General features: G+C 45.4%; 2 long non-coding RNA genes across 3 annotated transcripts in view; one reads left to right on the top strand and one right to left on the bottom strand.

The window, feature by feature from the left end:
* LOC126532091 (uncharacterized) overlaps positions 1–13,461 on the top strand; it is a 176,419-nt gene that overhangs the window by 10,615 nt on the left and 152,343 nt on the right. The window lies entirely within an intron of this gene.
* LOC129385072 (uncharacterized) lies at positions 8,634–10,880 on the bottom strand. Its single transcript, XR_008612619.2, has 2 exons — positions 10,632–10,880; positions 8,634–9,147 (listed from the first exon to the last, which is right to left on the bottom strand). It is a non-coding gene; the product is annotated as an uncharacterized lncRNA (long non-coding RNA).

Genomic DNA, 13,461 nt, shown 5'->3' with positions numbered 1-13,461 from the left:
GCACGCACGCGCACGCACGCACGCACGCACGCGCACGCACGCGCACGCACGCGCACGCACGCGCACGCACGCACGCGCACGCACGCGCACGCACGCACGCACGCGCACGCACGCGCACGCACGCGCACGCACGCGCACGCACGCACACGCACACGCGCGCACACGCGCGCACACGCGCGCACACGCGCGCACACGCACACACGCGCGCACACGCACACACGCGCGCACACGCACACACACACGCACACACACACGCGCACACGCACACACACGCGCACACACACGCGCACAAACACGCGCACACACACACACACACACGCGCGCACACGCGCACACACACGCGCGCACACGCGCACAAACACGCGCACACACACACACACACACACGCGCGCACACGCACACACACGCGCACACGCGCACGCACGCACACGCACACGCACGCACACGCACACACGCGCACGCACGTGCACACATACAGGCACACGTTGTCGAATATTTTCCTCAATTTATTGTAAGCACAGATCTAGTCTGGTTCTCCACTGTGTCCATTATGTAGAAGTGATGAGGCGATTGATATTTCTTCTTTATTCTCTCACCGTTTCGCTATGAAGGACAAGTATTTTATAAATAACATTTCGACAAATTGTAGTGCATTCTTCAATTTCGGAAATTCTTTCTCTGAAAGCCTCCTTCCTTGGACACTGTCACGCAGGGATAGTTGCTCAGCCCTTGAAGAACTTCTAACTGCTTCAAGGCGATTTTCTTGATACATTTTAGTACTTCATGTTATTTTTCATTCTTTGGAATCTTCCCGGAATATTTTAGTTGTTTTCCAGCCACTAATAAGCGCTATCCTGAATCTCGGCCAATCCGCCATAATGAGTATGAGCCAACAGCAGTGGCAAAACAAAACAAAACAATGCGTCGTCCATGCGAACGCACGCACGTAATTGCAGCCTAGAATGACTGAAGTTTGAGCAAGTTGGTTGGTGTTCATGGTACGAAAAAGACAGGCGTGCAAACTCGGACACAAGAATAACTCAGACGCCGGCGTTATTGTCGTCCTAGCTTCCGACCTGCGCCCGGTTTTACAGGCTTGAGTTTTTTTTTTCAGAGTTGCTCACCAGGCAGTGTTTTTCTATGTAATAAGGAAATCGGGCCGGGAACGCATAAGGCTATGCATAGGGCCGGCAACGAGCTCGTCTACACCGTGTGCTGCAGCCCGGGCACAATAACAGGCTCCTGCAGCCGAGCGCAAGCCGCAACTGCGTACCGAGGATCCGGCAGCCTGCCAAGCCGTCGTGTAATGAACCGTCGGGATTAACCCGGTGACAAAAACTGGGGCCGCACGTTTCAGCTTCGCTGGGTAACCATCTGTACGCAGTGCTTGGGTGGTGATTTCTGACTAAGTGTGCGCGCAATGCTTGTAGATATACCTATATGGACTGTGGAATGGTACGCGTATGCCGAACGCGTTCAAGAGCAAGAGCCTCTGTTAGGCCACATGGCCTTTAGCATTTGCTTCTCCGTCTTGTATAAGAAAGAAATGAACTGAATTGAACTGGATTACATTTTTAAATTCATTTAGCAACACCGTGCAACGTGAAAATGTCTCAATGCATCACATTGGTTGAAGGAAAGATGCGTGCAGGCTGCAACAGTTGATTTTAGCCAGCGTGTCTAGGCTGAAGAGAAAAAAAAAATATATCGTGGTATGTGGCGTAACCAAACTTTTGCACGTGAGTGTGCACGCTTTGTCATAAGGTAAACAATCTAAATTGTCTGCGATCGCCATGGTGACCTCAGGCTTGTTAAATGCGTTCATGTGGTCTGGGAAGTGAAGAAAACTCTCGTACTTGCAATCCAGAGGTCTGGAATGTTGGAGCGCTACAGGAATCGGGCCTCACAGCCGAACAACATATCTGGTGAATGCGTGCAATAGCATGTATTCTTTTTTTTTCGACAAGGGTTGTAGACGCTCTGCGGAATAATTCCTGGCCGTCGAGGTGTTTCTACGTGCTTTAAGCAGCCAATGTGCTTGCTCGTCAATGAGGGGCGCATTACGAGAACAGTTCAGAAAGTTTTATTGCACAAGGATAGTGAATCGAGCGAGTTGGAGCTTATGAGGTCACGATAAAATGAAGACACCGAAAGAGATGGAAGGCTTCGTCCTTTCCTTTTTTATAGCGATGCTGTTGATGCGGACCCTGTGCCGACAACGTCTGCACAGGAACGTGAAGGATCAGAGGCTATGCTATTTGTTGTAACGCATTAAAATCCTGATTATATCGCACTGCCTTGCTTCAAACAGCGCTTATCTCCCGGTTCTTCGTTATGCCGCCTCTCTCTCCATTGACTGTGCACTGTTCGTAATAACGAAATAAAGCTCGTCTGTTTCAACCTCCTTGTGCTAATATGCAGAACGATTCGTGGAACGAGACTCTCGGCAGTTATATGTAAAGGCCAGTATTCATGGGCTGCTCATTGTATATTCAGCAAAAATTCTAAACTGCGCGAAGAAGACAAGACGTGAACGTAAACGCAGACGCGCACACAAAGCGCATACTTCCAACTGGCTTTATTTCGTGAAGGCAGGGAATTTATAAGGTTCTCCAAAATACAAAAACAAGGAACAATCTCAAAGAAATTGTGCGCTCGTTTGTTTTGTTTTGCTATTTTCAAGAACCTTATAATTTCTCTGCCTTCACGAAATAAGGCCAGTTGGGAGTATGCACTTTGCCTGCGCGTCTGTGTTTATGTTCCCGTCTTGTCTTCTTCGCGCGATTAAAAAAAATCCTGAATCTATGAACGGACTAGCCCAACAACATGCCTTATGGCTCATTGTGTGCATGTGCGTGTGCATGTGTGAAAACACGCATTAAAACACCACATTCAGCTTTATTTTGCGTGAAATTGTGCACGTATAGTTCTAATAATTATGAAAACCTCCTGAGCTACATGACCACAGGGAAAAGTAGAACTTAGGTAAAAAAAAAGAACAGTACTCGTTCTTTCACAATATACAGGGTATTTAAGCGAACACTTTCAAAGTTTTTTAGAGGTTGCCTGTGGCAAACAGCAGAATTCTAGTTGATGATTGTTGCGGCGCTAGATTATGTCTTGAACCCGGCTCTATACAGTAGCGTGGCGGATGCTTTGGGTTGAAGAAAGCAGAAACAGGAAGTTGGAAAAACGAAAACCAACAGGTTTACCGGCACTTGAACAAAACTTATTTTATCATCATTATCATCAGCCTGTTTTATGTCCCCTGCAGGACGAAGGTCTCACCCTGCGATCTCTAATTACCTCTGTCCTGCGCCAACTGATTCGAACTTGTGCCTGCGATTTTCTTCATTTCATCACCCCACCTGGTCTTCTGTCATTCTCGTCTGCGCTTCCCTCCTTTTGGCACCCATTCTGTAAACCTAATGGTCCACAGGTCATCTAACTTTCGCATTACATGGCCTGCCCAGCTCCATTTTTTTCTGTTAATGTCAACTAGAATGTCGGCTATCCCCGTTTGATCTCTGATGCAAACCGCTCTCTTTCTGTTCTCTTAACTTGTTATCTTAACTATTTCTCAGGTTTCTTTGCCACTCTCCATGTTTCTGCACTTATGTTAGCACCGGTGAAATGCACTGATTGCACACCTTTCAATGATAATGGTAAGCTTCCAGCCAGGATCTGACAATATGTGCCGTTTGCGCTCCAAACCATCTTTATTCTTCTGTAAATTTCCTTCTCATGATCAGGGTCCCCTGTGAGTAATTGACCTAGGTAACGTTACTCCTTCACAGGCTCTAGAGTCTGACTGGTGATCTTGGACTCTTGTTCCCTTGCCAGGGTTTTGATCATTGATCTTCTGAATATTAATCAACCCCACTTTTACACTCTCTTTGTTAAGGTCCTCAATCATTTGTTGTAACTCCTCTGCATTGTTGCTGAATAGAACAATGTCATCGGCAAACCGAAGGTTGCTGAGATATTCGCCGTTGATCCCCATTCCTAAGCCTTCCCAGTTTAATAGCTGGAATACTTCTTACAAACACGCAGTGAGTAGCACTAGAGAGATTGTGTCTCCTTGCCTGACCCCTTCCTTTATAGGTATATTCTTACTTTTCTTGTTAAGAAGTAATGTAGCTGTGGAATGTCTGTAGAAAATTTCCAAGATATTTACATAAGCGTCCTGTATTCCTTGATTGCGTAATGCCTCTACGACTGCTGGTATCTCTACTGAATCAAATGCTTTTCGTAAACTATGAAAGCCATATAGAGAGGCTACTTGTTCTCGGCGGATTTCTAGATTGACTGATTGATGACAAGGATGTGATTCATTGTAAAGTATCCCTTCCTGAAACCAGCCTGTTCTCTTGATTGTCTAAAGTCCAGGATTGCCTTTATTCTACTGGAAGTTATCTTGATGAATATCTTATACAATACTGGAAATAAGCTAATGGGCCTATAATTTTTCAATTCTTTAACATCTCTTTTTTTTGTGGATTAGTATAATGTTGGCATTCTTCCCAGTTTTCCGGCACGCTTGAAGTCGTGATACATATCGTATCAAGAGTCGCAAGCTTTTCAAGCATGATGTCTCCTTCAACTTTGATTAAATCCGCTATATTTACGAAAGCAAATATAATACCCGCGTTTAACCTTTATAATTACAAGTTAAGTCAAGCTTTCAAACGGGAGGTAAACGAGAATTTAAAGTTTCTTCATGAGTTATCTAATCTCATCAGGAACACACATTCTTACATGAAAAGGTGTACGGAACAGTCGATGGTGGTCATTCCGCGAGCCAAGTATTCTACACAAAAGATATCATACACGCTACCAACACTTTTAAAGTTGTTTCTTAAATCAAGTCTTGATATTTATATAACTGATGTACGAGCTTTACGTCAACGTTTTGTCACTCATTCTTTCTTAAATAATTGAGGAGCGTCTTTCAGGAAATCTGTGTTTTTGCGTGTATTTTTTATACATATGTCACATGTAGTCAATTGCTATGTATATATATCTCCTTTTCAATCGCTGTTTGCCTTGTAAAGGAGGCTGCCGGCTCTAGTGAAGTCGCTAGTCTCTTAAGCCACTTTTATCCGCAGTCTCCTCCATCACTGTTGGAAATAAAGAAGTAATTATTATTATTATTATTATTATTATTATTATTATTTGATCTTCTCCTGTCATTTCTCCCCGTTTCATGTATTGCAAGGCTCTTCTAACTTCAACGCTAGTTATAGAAGGAGCCTCTGTAACCTGTTTTTTACTACTACGAATGGAGGTATCGTGGTTGCTCTGGGTAATCTACAGGTCAGTATAGAATTCTTCCACTGCTTTTACTATATCTTCGAAATTGCTGATGATGTCACCCTGCTTAACTTTCAGTGCATACATCTTGGCTTGTCCTATGCCAAGTTTTTTTTTTCTCACTGATTTCATGCTGCGTCCATTTTTGACTGCTTCTTCAGACTTTCTTACGTTGCAATTAGGAATTTCCCTCACTTTTTCCTTGTGGATCCATTTTGAGAGTTCTGCGAATTCTATTTGATCTCTTACGTTAGAGACTTCCAATATTTGTCATTTTTTACTAGGTTTTTTGTTACTTGGGAGAGCTTACCTAGAGGTTGCCCTTGGTGCCTTACCCCCTACTTGAGCCGCTGCTTCGGAAGGCACTCTTATTGCGGTTTCGTTTATTACCTCTATGCCATCTTCATCCTTCTGTTCTAAGGCTGAATATTTGTTTGCAAGGACCCGCTTAAATTATTCTGCTTTTACTCTTACAGCGACTAGGTTGGCCTGTTTCTTCTTGACCAATTTTACTGTTTCTCTCTTCATATACAGGTTGATCCTAGACCTCACTAACGTATGATCCCTGTTCTTTGCCCTACTTTCTTCTACATCCTGGACTATGCTGGGATCGGCAGAAAGCATGAAATCTATTACATATCTTGTTTCCCCATAAGGGCTTTTACAGGTCCACTTTTTGTTGCTACGCTTCCTAAAGGAGGTGTTCATCATTCTCAGCTTATTCCTTTCCGTGAATTCTACCAACATCTCTCCTCTAGTGTTCCTAGAATCGATGCCGTAGTTACCAATCACTGCTTCATCAGCCTGCTTTCACGAAAGCTTATTGAGCACTAATTGGAATGGCTGATGGTCCTGCATGTGATGTTCGCGGATGCGAGGCGAACATTGGCCACTTATTGTGCCACTGTCCTCAATTTCGAGCACAAAAACATTCTTTGTGCAAGTAATTGAGGGAGCTGGATGATCGTCTTTTGAGTGAAAGACAGTAGTAGAGCGCCGTCCCCGCCGATCATCGGCTCAGAAGGCAGTGAAGGCACTTTTGTGCTTTCTGAAAGCGTCTGGTTTGTACGAGTGGCTTTGATTCAAGTACTGTCCGTGTAGGTCTCTACACCCTCTCTCTCTCTCCCTTCTGTTTTCCCCTTCTTCCTTCCCCTAGCGTACTGTAGCCAACCAGACTCTTGGCTGGTTAACATCCCTGCCTTCGTTATATCCCTCTCTCTTTCTATCTTGCATTGAAGTCGCCCATGACTACAGTATGTTGAGTTTGCACTTTTGTCATAGCTTATTCAACATTTTCATAAAACTGTTTTATTTCACCATCATCATGACTGGAGGTTGGAGCGTAGGCTTCTACTACTTTTACTCCAAATCGCATTTAGTTTTATTACGACCACTTCTACCCTCTCATTATTGCAGTAGAATTCGTCAATGCTGCCGGCTATGTCCTTATCGATTAGGAATCCTACCCCGTATTGTTTCTTATTTGAGAGTCCTCTATAGTAGAGGACGTGGCCATTAGTCAGCACTGTATAACCCTCAGCAGTTATTCTAACCTCACTAAGGCCAATGGTATCCCAATCAATGCCTCATATTTCCTGAAAGAGTCCTGCTAAGCTAGATTCACTCGACAACGTTTGTGCATTGTAAGTTGTTAGGATCAGTTCCCAGTGATGGCCTTTCCGGGTCCAAAGATGCTTAGCACCCTCTGCTACGTTACAGGCCCGACCGCCGCCTTGGCCAGCTGCGCCGCAGATGCTGGGGACTGAGGGCCATTGGTTGATTGAAGCAGTCATAAGGGATGTAGTGGCCGCATACTGCACCAGGGAGGCCAGTTCCTGTCCTGGTAAGGGAGTGTCTTTTGGTGAAGCTTAGTGGGCCTTATTAATTTGGTTGGTCCTGGGTTAGTATAGTCCCACTGACTCTCGGCATGTTGTGACGCTGTCAGGCGCCCTTACATCGTTGAATAGAAAAACAGAAAAAGATCAAGTGTTTAACAACGATCGTCTGGATGAGCTTCGTTTCTATGGCCCAGAGCACCGTGTTTTTTCTCCGCACCGTCATTATAACACCTCTATTCCAAGCCTCCCTCTTGGCGATAGCCAGTTACAACCCACCAGGACGACAGCCAGTCAAGAAGCACAAGCAACACTGTCGCAAACGGAATATCGGACATGCAGCCCCACCCAGTTTTAGTGGGCGCAAAGGTGGAGAGGCCGTGGGAATGGCAGAGGAGATCTCTTACTCCCAACTGATCTTCTCCGCTACTTCTCGGCATAGGGCAGGCACCAGTTCGGGGCGCCTTCTTCCGGGAAATGTCCATGAGCCCTTCGGGTCGTCTCGGCCTCCCCCGGAGTGGCAACTTTTTGTTCCCTTTGTGGCCTTCTTCTCTGACGAGGGGAGCTCGTTACGTGAAAATTAGTAGCGGCCAGCATCGCCTGGGGACTGTCCTCCGACTATATTCCCAGCGTGGCTCTCGGATGCTTCTCTTGCGCATGACAAACAGCATGTTATCTACTCCAGCCATAACATGGTCTACTCGAAGATGTGGACATTACTTGCAGAAGGAATTGAATTGCGTATTCGACTAATTAGCCAAAATCCACGAATTAACTTGAACTAATTATAGCGAATACTGCAATTGAGCAATTCTAGCCGGGGAGTTCGCAAGGCGTATCCACGGCTAGTTCCTTAACAAAACGCCGTTTTATGCATTGAAGCACCAAGGTAAGTGGAACGCCGATGTCTTTCTCCGTAAAGTTAGGGAATGCTTACCTGAAAACTGGTGTCATCCTGAGAAATTGTTCCAAGTGGATCAACCTTGTTAACACTACGGCTAGAATGTTTAACTTGCAATGTGGGCCATCAGGTATTTCGTTAAAAACGTAATTTGTGAATTTTTATTAATTAGTTGATTATGCACTTTGATATTTTGTGCAAGTAATGTCCGCATCTTCTAGTAGACCAACTCATGAACTGGAATTGTGCCTTCTGTCACAGGCAACCTTTAAAAATTTTTGAAGTTGTTCGCTGAAACACCCGGTACAGAACAGAGTGCCTCCTACATCGAAATGTTTGCAAGGGGAACGTGCCTTGCATAATGAACACAAAAGGCAAAACACCATTTCTCAGGCTTATGTTTCGACAGTGTCCACGAGCCTTGTGACCATTCGTGTTAAGCTTCAGCTCGTTAGGAGCCATGACACAGCAATTACATGGAATACCTGAGCGTGCTATTCAGCGTGCACTTTATTAATAAGTGACAGTGGCTTATGTATCCTTGCGTGATTTGAATGCGAAAGCATGACGAGTTGTCGAAGTGATCACCTTAAATAAAAGCGTCACATTCATGCACATTGTCTTTATTCTACCTTAATTCACTTTAATGCACCTTAATCAAATTTTAATAAGGGTCGAGGCCCGACGCCGTAGCTGTTCGCCGTGGAATTTTTCAGTCCGAGCCGCAGCAGGTCCAGAGTCGAGAACGTTACGTCATCACTTGGTCACATGGGTTTTGGTACCATCGGAAGATAAAACTGACGCCGTATTTTCCATTTCATGGGGCATATAATGCTTTCGCATTGATAATATTGCAATTTTACTATACGAATGCACACCCACGGTGCGCGCTGTGCTTTATACCGTGCAGGATAGCGTGGCCCGGGAAATCTGTTAGACATTACGCCTCAGCTTCCCGACTGTTGATGCCTCCCTGTTCTCGCTTCCCGAGAATCCACTGGACGAGCTGACGCCTGACAAGCTTTCCTCTATTGCTGCGTGGAATCTCGTCGACAAATGTGACGCCGCCTTCCAACTGGCAACCCTTCGGTGCGTTAACTGGACAGGAAAAAAAAAATAATGAAATGATAAATCAGAGGAAAAACATTCACGTTGCCTAAGGTAATGCTAGGAGTCTCGTGGTTAAACGCTGTCTACTGGAATACCTTTAACACCGGTTTTAGTCGAACGAAATAAGTGTACAGCACAATTTGCTGCTTTCCAGCAAACAATAACGCACTAAATATATCTATACATTATAGTTACGATAGAACATAAAGTACGAGCATGCCAGCAATAAAAATAAAATGGCAGTCTTGCCCGAAGGCGAAGCATTGAAAGCTATAGCAAGGTTTAGTGCTCCACTGAAGATATCTCGGAAACCTTGCTTGATGGGGAATGCCGTCGGCGGTGTTGCGGGTGTCATACATCGACGGTCCACGAGTTGAGACTGAAGGAAAACCATCGGCGTTTCTCTGCCCTCGGATGCCGGATGAGGTAGATGGAATCAGCTCGATCTTTGCCGTCCGTTCTGCTCAGATCAGTGCGTACACTATGTTGTGATATAGACACACTGCTGTTGAGAAGGGACGCTAACCTGTGAGCGCATAATGCTTGTGTCAGCAAGACAGCCGGAACGCTGACCTTGTCCCAGCAGAGCCGAATAAGTGGACCTTGCTGACTTGGTGTGGGAAACTATGTGCTTCTAAGGAATGACGGCAGAGAGTTTACAAGCACAGAGTTCACCACCTGCTGAAAACGATTGGGCAATGAGTTGACGTTCGCGTGGCGTTTTCTGCCCCTTTCAAGTTAGCTAGCATTGCAAAGCTAACCAGGACTCTAAACAAACAGTCTGACATTTGCAATGTTAAGCGCAGGAACAGCGTTGTGGAGTGTGCGCGGGGGGTGGTTTGTTAAACACCTGTGTCGTGCGGTGCATTTCACGTGGGTCAGAGCGGAAGACGTCTGAACGCCCGCCAACGAGAACACGCGAATAATTTCCGCAATGGCAAAGATGACTTTGTTGCACAACATTGCATTTTCAAATACACGCAAAGTTTGTATAAACACTGGGATGACCGTGCACTCGCATCATCGTGGAAGCTGATCAGATGACAAGCGATCACGGCATATCTGTGAGCAAGCCATCCGTGTCTCTTTTTTGGCGAAAAAATAAGTTTGTGGGAGGTGGCGATGGTATGGCTTCTGCTGTTTCTGTTCTTAGCTTCATCCCTTGTTGGTCACCTGTTTTTCATTCGTCTACTTACTTTCGCGCTCTGGCCAAACTAATCTCAGTTGGAAGATAGCGCCTGTCGTCGTCTGCAACGTTGTGTACTCGTCATTTGCCTAGCATAACTCTCGCTAATTATGACATACCAACAAGCTCCAACCGCTAACGTTTAAAGCTGCTGAAGCAGTTAGGTGGGTGTGTGAAGTTGAGCTAATGCTGCCGAAAACCAACCAGAAAACTTTCTATATGGTGAGGACGTCGCGCGCAGTGAACTTAGATAAGAACGAAAAAAAGAAAGAAAAGAGATGCTAACCTTCCACGAATTGCGTGACGTGATAGGCGCTCAGTGTTCTTGCTTCTGGTTCGGGCACAATCAGAGCGTGCGCCACTTCTCCGGCTTCGGGATGTGGTATTCCTACGACGGCGCAGTCATGAACCCCTGGACACTTGAGCAGCACGGCCTCGACTTGGACCGGCCAATACTTGCTCCCACGGACGCAGAAGTAATCGCTCTGTCGCGCAACTAGGTACAGCCAGCCGTCTTTGTCGTAGTAGCACAGGTCGCCTGCGTGCCCCCCGAATTAAAGCGCGTTAACCGGTTGCTCTCAAGGTTGCTGCAATTGTGCAGTCAGAAGCGTTCAGAAGTAGCACTCATAGGTTTGTCGACAATTTTCGGTCCTGCTCAGGTTACAGCGCGAAAGCAGAACACGCGGAAATATTGGAACCGGAGATGAAAATGCTTGTCCTCGAGCCTTCAATTACGTCCTGTATCCTAATTTGCACTGTGAGTCTCTTGCCATAAAAAGTTACCCGGGACTCGTGGCCGGGAGAACCATTTGCTCGCTAAGAAATTAGCCGCTATGTGGACCTCGCCATGACTTGTGGTTTATATGAACTGCTGTAATGAAAGCTTGGATTGACCTTAATATCATTGCCCTCATCATTGAATTCCTGAATCCTGTCCCTTTATTCCTCTTCTCCAAGGCCAATGGCGGCACAGCGCTGGATGTGTCGCGACCTCACAGGTATTCGCTCTTGACAATACTTCATCCTATCGCTTTAAGCTCACAGTCGTGATCATTTACACCTTGTTGTGTGTTCTACCAGCTAAATTTGGTAAGCCTAAGAAAAAGCAGGCATGGACAGGCATGGACTAGCATACAGACGCTGCATCACCTCAGCGAAGGCTGTGCAAAAGCTGTCCACGGTAACACAAAAGGAGTTCTTGTGAATGCATTCAGTGGATTCATTCGCACCAAATGTATTTCGGAAAATAAACGTTTACAAAATATTTCGAGATGCGGGCGTTGTTTTGCGGGAAGGCTCGTATTGTGCCTCAACAAAGTGGTTAAATATATGTTGGTGAATAAAGAAACGTAGAGATAACGATACATTTGTCTTCCACGTTGTATACGTGTGAAGAAGTACTATTTAATTCGTATGTATAACTACTTGTTTCACTGTGCGCGCATCTGAGAAGTGCTATTCGCTCTACGGTTTATCAAAGCACGTTGTACGTGCACGTTTCTCATACACTCCTACCTGTGCTGTACCAGCCTTCTTCGTCGGTGATGGACTCGTGCAGTCTCCCCCAGTATCCACGCATCAGGTTTGGACTTCGAACCACGAGCTCTCCACGTTGCCATGGTCCCAGAGGCTTTTTCGTTTCTGTGTCCCTGACCTGTGTGAAAGCCACGACGGAAGCTATGCAAAACGCAACGTAGGGAGTCAAGAATATAATTTATTCGTAAGGCGGGTGGAAGGGTTGGACGGACGAGCGGGTTTCTGGTTCTCTACGAGGCGCTAGAAAAGGTCGACAAGAAGAGGCAGCAAAAACAAAAGAAGATTAGAGGTGGTAATGCGATACTACTGTGAGCGTCGGCATTTCAAGCAGTATCCTATATAATATACATAGATTTCGTGTACCTTCAGAAAACCTGGACACATGCAGAAGCACGTGGCGGACAGAAACGTTACACTGGAAAGTTTGTAGCCTACACATTGGAGCGTTTTTCACTGCGATGGGTGTATCGCACGTGGGCCTTCCCACTATATAGCTGAGCCCAATCTCAACGTAAATAAGTAAAGAAAAGAAAAAAACAAAAACAAAATGGAGAACGTTGTTTAGCCAGGCCAGACAAAGCGCCTAATATAATAAACTTCGCATTTGTTTACTTTTTTTTAACTATAATTATTACAGCGAAGCTGTTAGCCTCTAGTTGGTTGGGATTTCTCGTGCTCTACTCAGTAAAAAAAAGCAGCTGGAAAAGGGGTTTGTGTTTGATTTTCCGCGTAGCAGAATTGTGTTTTCTTGTATATTCAGATTACGATTTCATGCTATCATGTCTGCAGCTTGCGTGTAAGTCGTACTTTACAAATTTTCTCACCATATTTACTTTTAAACATTAGTTTAGTTTTATAAGGCACTTTCACTTCGCGTGGGGCTAGAAAAATGAGCATGTATGGTGCACTTGAGCATACATGCGTTCGCGCTTGACGCATGCCACTTGTGGTGGTAATGCTTGTGTAACGCCGTGTAACGTCCGCACCATCTTCGCTGTACATCCACTTTCACAGGGTGGAATGGAGGCGATTTTTTTTCACACGATCTCATTATTTAGTAAACAACAACCGCAACAAACCCTCAATTTGAGCAAGGGCAAATATGGTCTTGGTTATGACACTGATTGAATATAGTGCTAGCTGGTAAGTCCTACTCAATAACTTAATATCGGGTGTCCTCGTAGTAGTCCCGATGTGACTTTTGCGCAATGCATTAGTACGCCGCTGTACACGCATAATTTTAAAGTGTAGTTTGTTGTGGCGTGAGAGAACCAAACATATACACACGGCACGAATGAGGCACCGACTATTCCTGCTGGATGACTCTGTCACGTGCGACTTCCGTTGTTTTAAGCAAACAGGAAAATTGCGATTCTTACCAGTGCCTCTACGCCAACTGCCAAACAACCGATGGACTTGTAATTGGTGGGCGCGTTGTAGAGGCCCACTGAGATGAAAGGGATCTCCGTCTGACCGTACTCTGCTCAAACAAAAATACAAGAGCCAAAAGAAAGTTTTGTTGCCTTCCCACTGTCAACCTTCAGAAAAAGTCGGTACTTTCGCGAATCACTTGTAATGCC

This window comes from Dermacentor andersoni, chromosome 5 (assembly GCF_023375885.2).
Source record: "Dermacentor andersoni chromosome 5, qqDerAnde1_hic_scaffold, whole genome shotgun sequence".
NCBI lineage: Eukaryota > Metazoa > Arthropoda > Arachnida > Ixodida > Ixodidae > Dermacentor > Dermacentor andersoni.
This window is presented reverse-complemented; position numbering and strand designations above follow the sequence as displayed.